The sequence below is a fragment of the Choloepus didactylus genome, chromosome 9 (assembly GCF_015220235.1).
Source record: "Choloepus didactylus isolate mChoDid1 chromosome 9, mChoDid1.pri, whole genome shotgun sequence".
Classification (NCBI taxonomy): domain Eukaryota; kingdom Metazoa; phylum Chordata; class Mammalia; order Pilosa; family Megalonychidae; genus Choloepus; species Choloepus didactylus.
Window position 1 is genome coordinate 91,055,781 of NC_051315.1, and position 10,471 is coordinate 91,066,251.

Below are 10,471 nucleotides of genomic sequence, written 5' to 3' on the forward strand. Positions count from 1 at the left end.
AAGAAGGTTAAATTTGTTGGGGAGGAAAGCTCTTATCATTTTGGTTTGAAGACATACTGATTTTCAACTTGTTTTGAAAGAGAAAAGCAAAACCATTTTGAACGGGTACTAAGACCCAGTATCCCACATCAACCAATGACCTTCACTGACAGCTCTGGCAATGACCAGAGACTGAAAGATCTCTCCCTAGAATTCATCAGCTCTGTGATGATTTCATAGCATGATTAAGGTTTGTGAGAAAAATTGTGGAATAATGAATATTTATTGTACTTATTTAAATTAATAGGTTTGTTATTTGGCCCAACTTATTATTTTGTCCTATCTATGAGTACATTAATGTGAATGATTTCTCAAAATACAGAAACCTAAGGTTTAGTGGATATCTTGTGTTTCAGGGCATCCATGGACCCCTTTAAATCAAAGGCAAATTGTGAGTATTTTTCCAGAGAGTTGATTCGTAGCTTTTTACTTGAGCCTCAAAGGGGTCTGTGATGCAAAGAAGGTTAAAAACCACTGTTCTAAAGTATGGGTGAATTTAGAATGCATTTTATCTCATGATAAAATGAGGGGGCTGCTGTGGGAACCTATGAAGATGAGGGAATTTGGCTAGAGGGTGTAGAATTTTTTCTAGACCTGAGAGAGAAATATGTTAGCAGAGAAAGAGTGAGAAAAAACGGAGCTAAATTTGCCACTTTTAATTTAGACAGAGTAAACCTCTGAGGAATTCCATTTATGGAATCTTACCACAGAGAACCATTTTAGTGTTCATGAGTGAACCTCCTTCTGAGTAAGGATCCATAATTGAGGCTGTTGAATCAAAGAGTGACTACTTACGTGAAAAGTGCAGCAATTTCAGACACAGTGAGGACATCTCTGGAACAAAAAGAAATTTTAAGTGAAAAAAAATTCTAGTTCCACAGTAAAACAAAAAGTCACCAGTTAGGCATCCACTGACACCCTAAAAGTTACCTGGATCTTTTCTGAAGGTGACCAGAAGAAAGTTCATTGAGAAAGGTGTGTGGGAGCTGGCAAACAGCCATAGTTACCTGCTTCCCCGAATGCCCATGGAGGATGAACATAGTCCAGTTTAGGGTCAAACCTGGGAAAGTAACAGACCCTGTGACTAAATATCACTAATTAACCAAATATCACAAACTCTCAAAAACTGATAATATATTTTAAACAGGTATTTCCAAGTATTTGATAAAACCTTAATGATATTTCATCAGTGGCATTTTTAGAGATGTCATATTGGTTTTATATTAAAATAACTAACGTTACTGGTCTATAAATAATTTAACTTTTGCTAATAAATTGTACATTTTGAAAAACACAAGCCCATGTATTCATTAAATCCAATAGGTTTCCCAAACGTTCCTCCAAAAGTCGCTGAGGATTGACATTCCAACATCACCCCTGTTCCAACTAAGTTCCTCTCTTCCAAGTGAACAGCCTTACCACTTTCCTGCTTGTTCTGAAAAATGGACACAAATCCTTTTTAATTTTTAGGAAGGTTGGAACCCACCCTAGATCTTTCCTTTGAAGTAACCTTGCCCAGTCATGTCTTTGTATGTAAATAGATGATAGACCATGGTAGGTAGGTAAGTAGACAGATAGGTTTATTCATTCATTCTACAAATGTTTTGTCTTTCAGTGCCAGGGGCTGGGCGAGTGTGTGTGGTAGTCAAGGATGAATTTGATGGGTGACTTTCCTAGGTCTGGCAGGACTCTAAACCTTTCTAAAACCTTCTTCCTAACCATCTATCCATCTATGAGCTGCAAGGTCATAACTTTGTAGAGTAGACCACATCTCCACTCTGAAGCCACCCTGCTCTGGACCTTGGATCCCTGGATGAGGAAGGAATTTCCTTTCTGACCCCAAAGATTTCTTTTCTGGGGTTCAGGTTTTTCTACACTGATTTTTTATTTTTATTTTTTGTCTATCTGCCAGAGACTTCTACCCTCATCTTGGTCCCTATCTATTTCTGTCTATCTATCTATCCACCCAACTATTCATCCATCCTTGCAGACATTCAGACAATTACTGAACACTTATCGCATGCCAGGCTGAAAGGACAATGTCTTATTCAGTTTGCCTGGAGCCCTGAAGAAAATAAGCAGATTATATTTCTTTAACCTGGTGTTTCTCAATCATATTTGAATAACAGACTACCCCATTTTTATTCAAACAGAAAATGTTAACATCCCGAGGAATTAGTGTGCCAGCAGCAAACTTTAAAAAACTATAATCTAAGTTAACATCTAGGCCTGCTAACTCCAACAACTATGTAGCTGTCAGTATAAAGAAAACTTATTTTATGTTAGATAATCTAAAATTGTCCTTATATAATATTGCCAAAAGAAAGTTACTGAAATAACTAGCAATGCATTTATTTAACAAAGTACTTTTGTCCAGAATATATATTATAAAATTCCTACAACTCACTAAGACAAACAACTCAATATAAAAAGGGTAAAAGATTTGAACAGACACTTCACAAAAGAATGGATACAGGTGGTAAATAAGCACATGAAAAGATGCTTAACATCACTAGCCATCAGGGAAATGTAAAATTAAAAGCACATAAGATACCATTATATACCCACTAGAATGGCTAATACTAAAGAGAATGGTAGTGCTAGGTGTTAGTAAGGATATACAGTAATTAGAACTCACCTATACTTCTAGTGGGAGTATAAAATGGTGCAACCACTTTGGAAGAACAGTTTGGCAGTTTCTTACAAAGTTGAAAACACATTCATCATACAACCCAGCAATTTTACTCCTAGGTACTTACCCAAAAGAAATGAAAACTTATGTCCACACAAAGACTTGTACATAAATGTTCACAGCAGCTTTATTATAATAGCCAAAAGATGGAAACAGCCTAAATGTGAATGGATAAACATAAAATGGAATACCTTTCACCAATAAAGAAGAACAAACTACCAATCTATGCAGCATGGATGAATCTCAAAGAGCATGCTGTGTGAAAGAAGTCAGACATAAAAGGGTTCATATTGAACAATTGAATTTATATCAAATTGCAGAACAAGTAAAATTAATCTATAATTGTACAAAGTAGGTCAGTGATACCTGGGGCCTGTTGGGGAGGGGACTGACTGAAAAGGGGCATGAAAGAAACTTCTAGGGTGATGGAAATGTCCTAATCTTGATTATCATGATGGTAGCTCCACAGATATACATCTTTATCAAAACTCATCTAAATGCACACTTAAAATGGGTGTATTTTATTGTATTTAAATTACAATTTTTTTTTAAAGCACATTCTCTTAGTAACTAAGAAACTATAACAATAACCTAACTCTCCAAACCACCATGATATACTTGGGTATGACCTAGGTATGCCAGATAACTTACACTAGGGGAGTCAGTTATGTCCCTGGCTTCTTTTTTTAAATGCATTTTTTTATTGTGAACTTTAATGTGTATATATATATATATATAACAGTGATAACTTTCAAAGTACAATTTAACAAGTAGTCAGAGAGCAATTTCAAAGTATATCATTGTGTCACAGTTCCTCAACTGCAGCTATTTCCATTATTGTAAAATATAACATACATACAGAAAGGTATTAACTTTTGATGTACAGCTCAAAAAGCAGTTATACAGTAATTTCAAAAATTGTTATGGTTACAGTTCCACAGTTTCAGTTCTTTCCTTATGAGGCAATATAGACTATAAGGTATGTGCCAGTTTGAATGTATTATGTACCCCCAGAAAAAGCCATATTCTTTGATGAAGTCTTGTGGGGCAGATGTTTTGGTGCTGATTAGATTTGCATGGAAATGCGCCCCACCCAACTGTAGGTGATAACTCTGATGAGCTATTTCCATGCAGGCATGGCCCCACCCATTCAGGGTGGGCCTTGATCAGTGGAGCCATATAAAGGAGCTGACAAACAGAAAGAACTCAGTGCTCAGTGCAGCTGAGAGTGATGTTTTGAAGCGGAGCTACAGCCAAGAGGGACACTTTGAAGAAAGCACAGGAGCTGCAGATGAGAGACAGTTTGAAAACAGCCATTGAAAGCAGACTCTTGCTCTGGAGAAGCTGAGAGAAGACAAATATCCCAAGTGCAACTTAGAGTGACATTTTTGAGGAACTGCAGCCTAGAGAGGAACATCCTGGGAGAAAGCCATTTTGAAACCAGAACTTTGGAGCAGATGCCAGCCACGTTCCTTCCCAGCTAAGAGAGGTTTTCCAGACACCATTGGCCATCCCCCAGTGAAGGTACTCGATTGCTGATGTTACCTTGGGCACTTTATGGCCTTAAGACTGTAACTGTGTAACCAAATAAACCCCCTTTTACAAAAGCAATCCATCTCTAGTGTTTTGCATTCCGGCAGCATTAGCAAACCAGAACAGGGTATATACAGAAAGGTGAAGACTTTCAAAGCACAATTCAATGAGTAGCTATAGAGCAAATTTCCAAAGAATGTTACAGGTTACATTTCCAACATGCCATTTAACTCCTTCCAGCTATTCCAACTTCCCAGCATCTAAAAATAAACATATATATATAAAGTTTCAGTATTCATAGACCTTTGTTAAATCTTATCTTGTTTGTTGCTATCCCTTCTTCTCAATCTCTTTCTCCATCGTTAGGGGTGTCTAGGCAGTGAGCACCCTAACTTGTTCATATTGAAAGAGGGTATTGACAGTATGGGGAAGGGGGCTGCATCTGATTGTTGATCTCAAAGAGGCTCTTGCCTCTGGGTTTTAGGACTTGTCTGGCATAGGAAGACTCTGATGGATTTAAATTTCTGAGAGAGAAAACTTAGTGAGTGACTCTTTTATAGAATCTCAGGCAGGAACCTAGGTATTTGGGGACTACTTTTGGTAAGGTCATGGCATACTGTGGCCATTTGGGATATCTAGCTGGAGCTTGCATAAGAGAAACCTCCAGGATAGCCTCTTGTCTCTATTTGGGATCTCTCAGCCACAATGACCTCAGCTTGTTATCTTTCTTTTTTCCCCCTTTTGGTCAAGTAGGCATTTTCAATCCCTTGCTGTCAGGGCCAGGCTCATTCCTGGGAGTCATATCGCACTTCACCAGGGAGATTCATTTTCCTGGGAGTCATGTCCCTTGTTGGGGGGAGGGGGTTAATAAATTTATTTACTGAGTTGGGCTTAGAGAGAAAAAGGCCAAATCTGAGCAACAAAAGAGGTTCCCTGGAGATACCTGGTTTCTTTTATTCATGAATTGAAATAATTTCCTGTAATATCATTAGTAAAATAATGATACTTACCCTTTTCCTTTCAGACTGTCTGAATATGCCATTCTTCAGTCTATTTCAAACAAATAGACTGAAGAGTAGAATAGTGAATATTTAAAATATTTGGGTTACATAGAGCAAAATTTTATCTTAAAACTTTATTTGTAATATTCCATAAATAAATGGAATAAAGCATTTCAAAATTACTTCCATTATATTTGAAATATACTCTATTATGTTGATTGGCCCTCAAAAGAGAAGCTCCAAGGATGTCATCTATGTCTTCATTTCTGAGTCTGCTACTGGGTTATTAAAATTGCCTACAACATTTTCAACTTCAGAGCTCATAAAATTGTACAAATTCTGGGGGTAACGTCATCAACATGGTGATGTAAACAGCTACTGAAAACTTCTCTCCAGAGAGTCAATGAAAAAAAGGACAAATCTGAATTGTTTGAAACTCTGGAGGAGGATATAGACTAGAGAAAGATCCTGCAAATACTGAATTGAAGAAAGAGAAGAAATATCAGGTAGGAGTTTTCCATCCCAGCCCAGCCATTTGTCTCCCTTCTCCCTCACTCAGTCTCCATGTGGGAAAGGCACAGAATCAGCAGACGGGACCCCTCCAATCAGGGACACGGATTTTAAAATCTCACATCAGTGAAAAACACCCTCACTGTTTGAAGACCCAGTGGACAGGGGAGGACATTTCAAGTCCCAGATCAGTGAGGGACAAAGAGACTGAGAAAACATGGACAGAGATGTGTTCCCAGCCCTGAGTCTGAAAGCCCTTCCCCCACCCTTGAGGGAAGCAGCAGCTGGTGGCCGTTTCCTTGCCTGGGAGACAGCTAGGGTGCTGTTGGCTGAGGGAATACTTTGCCATGAGTGGAGTCCCACATCAACCCAGATTTTGGCTGGCAAAGTGAGGGCATAGGAATCCCACAGTTTTAGCCCATCTGGGACATACAAAGACTGTGCTTGGAGACAAAGCAGCCTCTGAGGATGATTAAGTTGCCAAACAGTGCCATCTTCTGTACAGTCCAGAAAGTGCAAGAGGCTCAGACCCTTTTTTAGGAACACAGAAGCTGGTCTGCATGCCCTGTGTGGAAACCCAGACCTGTTTTGGCTGAGAAATAGGGAAGACCCAACTGTTAAAGCAGGTCCCCAAAACAAACCCAGGTCTTGCTAGCCAGTGGAAAATAGAGCACCACTGGAAGCTTGCAGATTTGTATTACCACACATGTGAACCTGCTGGGGTGCTCGGTGACTACCTCTCATCCCTGTGGCAGGCCACGGTGGTGCCTGATTTTGGGAGGAAGACTGAGAGGCAGAGCAAATCTGACAACTGGCCAGGGAGAGAAAAAAGAAAAGATAGAGATCAAAGTCAACCAACAAGAAAACCCTAGGCAAAAAAGAGAAAACAACCTCCAGAATAAACAAATCAAGAAAATCAGTGCCTACACACCAACAAAAAAATCATGAGCCACATCAGGAAACAGGAAGATATGGCCCAGTCAAAGGAAGAAACCAGCATTTCAACTGAGACTCAGGAGTTGAAACAACTAATCATAGATGTTCAAACATATCTTTAAAATCAAATCAATGAGGTGAGAGAAAATGTGACAAAAGAGATGAAGGATATAAAGAAGACATGGGGACTGGATCATAAGGAAGAATTCGTGAGCTTGAAAAAAACAAATGGCAGAACTTATGGGAATGAAAAGCACAATAGAAGAGATGAAAAACACAATGGAGACATACAACAACAGACTTGGAGAGGCAGAAGACGGAATCAGTGAGATAGAGGATGGGACATCTGAAATCCTGCACACAAAGGAACAGATAGGGAAAAGAATGGAAAAATATGAGCAGGGTGTCGGGGAACTGAAGGACAACATGAAGCACATGAATATATGTGATATAGGCGTCCCAGAAGGAGAAGAGAAGTGAAAAGTGGCAGAAGGAATAACAGGGGAAATAATCAATGAAAATTTCCCAAATGAAAGACATAAAATTACAGGTCCAAGAAGCACAGTGCACCACAAACAGAACTGATCCAAACAGACCTACTCCAAGACACTTAGTAATTAGATTTTCAAATGTCAAAGATGAAGAGAGAATTCTGAAAGCAGCAAGAGAAAAGCAATCTATCACATACAAGGGAAGCTAGCCAAGATGAAGTGCAGATCTCTAACAGAAACTATGGAGGTGAGAAGGCAGTGGTATGACATATTCAAGATACTGAAAGAGAAAAACTGCCAACCAATAATCCTATATCCGGAAAAACTGTCCTTCAAAAATGAGGGAGAGTTTAAAATATTTACAGCTAAACAGACACTGAGAGCATTCATGAACAGAACTCCTCTACAGGAAATACTAAAAGAAGTGCTACAGACAGATAGAAAAAGACAGGAGAGAGAGGTTTGGAGAAGAGCATAGAAATGAAGATATCAGGAGATAGAAAGAGGGTAGAGATTGGGCATTTGATGTTGAAGGAGTATATAATGTTGTAGAGGATTGATTGTGTAGCTCTAGAAATGGATAGCACAATACTGTGTGACGGTAGCACAATATTGTAAGTGCACTGAAAGAAGATGACTGTGAATGCGGTTGAAAGAGGAATATTTGGGGTCTATGTGACACCAGAAGAAAAGATAGAAGATAAAGACTGGGACTGTATAACTTAGTGAAATCTAGAGTGATCAATGAGTGTGGTTGAATGTATAAATATGTTTTTGCATGAGGCAGCAGCAAGAAGGAATGAAGTTGTGAGGTATGCAATGAAGTGAATGGTCTGTGAGGACAGTAGGTTGAGTGAAATCAGACAGAAAAGAAAAGACAAACATTATAATGCCTCACTAGTATGGATTAATAATAATGTACAAACTCTGAGAATTTAATCTGGGGTCATGGGTTATAAGGGGAAAGCTTATGTAAAGGTTCCTAGACTGTAAGCTCTTATAGCAGTCACATTTATTCATGAGTTGTAACAGTTATTTCTAAATTTTGAGATTCTGAGCTGTTTGTGTGTGATGTGATCAGTCCTTGGAGCTTCAGGTGTCTGTGTGACACCTGGGACTCTGAGCCAGAGTTTGGCAGCTGTGAGTGTCAGCATTGCCCCATGAATCAACGGTTAAAGAGTACAAAAAGGAGATCAGACTTCAATTGGAGATATGAACAAAATGGACTTGGTTGAGATTGGGGTAGATTAGACTAAAGGGTAGAGGATGATACTAACCAGGTTTTAAAACTTTGGCCTCTGTGTGGGACCAAAGGAAGAGATGGTTATATTGGTGTAGAATCCATGTTTTCTGCAGCACACTATATAATTTAACTTGCATGGTCAGTTTGCTCAAATGCTGTGATTGCATGGAGCCTTGGCTGGGGAGTGAAACCTGTTGGTTTGTGCGGGTTGGCATGTGGCCCCAATATAGCCAAGAGTAGTTTGGGCAGAGAATAAAAAGTGTTTGTAAGCCCCCTTGAGGGACTGTGGAAAAATGTGGAAATATTGAACTTTCCCACTGGGGAATTCCTGATATACTCACAAGCATTGGGGACCACCAGATTGGTGAGCCAAGCACTTGATCTTGGGGCTTGCCCTTGTGAAACTTGTTACTCCAAAGGAGAGGCTAGGCCTGCTCATGGTTATACCTAAAAGTCACCCCCAGAGGGCCTCTTTTGTTGCTCAGATGTGCACCCTCTCTTTGGGCCAACTTGGCAGATAAACTCACTGCCTTCTCCCCTGTGTGGGATGTGACTCCCAAGGGTATAAATATCCCTAGCAATGTGAGACATGATTTCCAGGGATGAGCCTGAACTCTGCATCATATGATTGAGAAAGACTTCTGGACCAAAAGGGGGAAGAGAATTGAAACAAAATAAGGTTTCAGTGGCTGAGACATTTCAAATGGAGTCAAGAGGTTATTCCGGAGGTAACTCTTATGCACTATATAGATATCCCTTTTTAGTTTTTAGTTTACTGGAATAGTTAGAAGGAAATGTCTGAAACTGTTGAACTGCAAGCCAGTCCTTGATTCTTAAAGGCGATTGTATAACTATATAGCTTATATGGTGTGACTGCGTGATTGTGAAAACCTTACGGCTTATGCTCCCTTTACCCAGTGTACGGACAAATGAGTAGAAAAATGGGGACAAAAAGTAAATGAATAATATGGAGAAGGGGACTTTGGGACTTTTTGGATGTTCTTTTTACTTTTGTTTTTATTCTTGTTTTTATTTTTTGGAGCGGTGAAAATGTTCAAAAATTGATTGTGGTGATGAATGCACAACTGTATGATGATACTGTGAACAATTGTTTTACACTTTGGATGACTGTATGGTATGTGAATATATTTCAATTAAAATTTTTTTTAATTTTTTAAAAATTTAAAATTTTTTTTAAAAAAGTAAATGAGGGGGAGAGGAGGGGTATGGGATGTTTAGAGTGTTCTCTTTTTACTTTTATTTTTATTCTTATTTTCATTTATTTTCTTTGGAGTAATGAAAATGTTCAAAAATTGATTGTGGTGTTGAATGCACAACTATATGATGAAACTGAACAAACGTTGCACACTTTGGATGATTGCATGGTAGGTGAATATATTTCAATAAAATTACATTTATTAAAAAAATGAAGGCACAGTTCCTCCCTGCTGCGCATGGGGGTGGGCAGTGAGGACCATGTTGCAGCCCAACATCCTGCCCATCAGTACATTAGGGCTTGGAAAACCTACACCAGGCCAAGAACTTGCATCATGATCAGGACTGAAAAACATTAATGTGGGTGATTTAGCTAAAGAGGTCCGATCACGGGATATCATGGAGTCTGGCAAGATGGCTGCTCCCATAAGCATGTCGAAAGATGATGGCACAAATCCTGAAAGATACGGGGATTACAGAAAATGAACCAAGAGTTATTAACCAGATGTTGAATTTGCCTTCTGATATGTGACCACAATTCTGGATGATGCAAACATTTATTCAAGCCATGCTAAGAAAGCTACTGTTGATGCAGATGACATGCAAGTAGGGGCTCCAATGTCCCTCAAAGGTTTACAGTACAGATGCCCACTTCACAGTCCCCAGCTGTAAAGTGTCTGTTCCTGTAACATCAGCAGCTCAGAATGATCTGATTAATCCATCATTAATTGTGTCCAAAAACATTCTTTTTACCACTAACATGGTGTCATCACAAAATACTGCCAATGAACCATCAAATGCATTGAAAGAA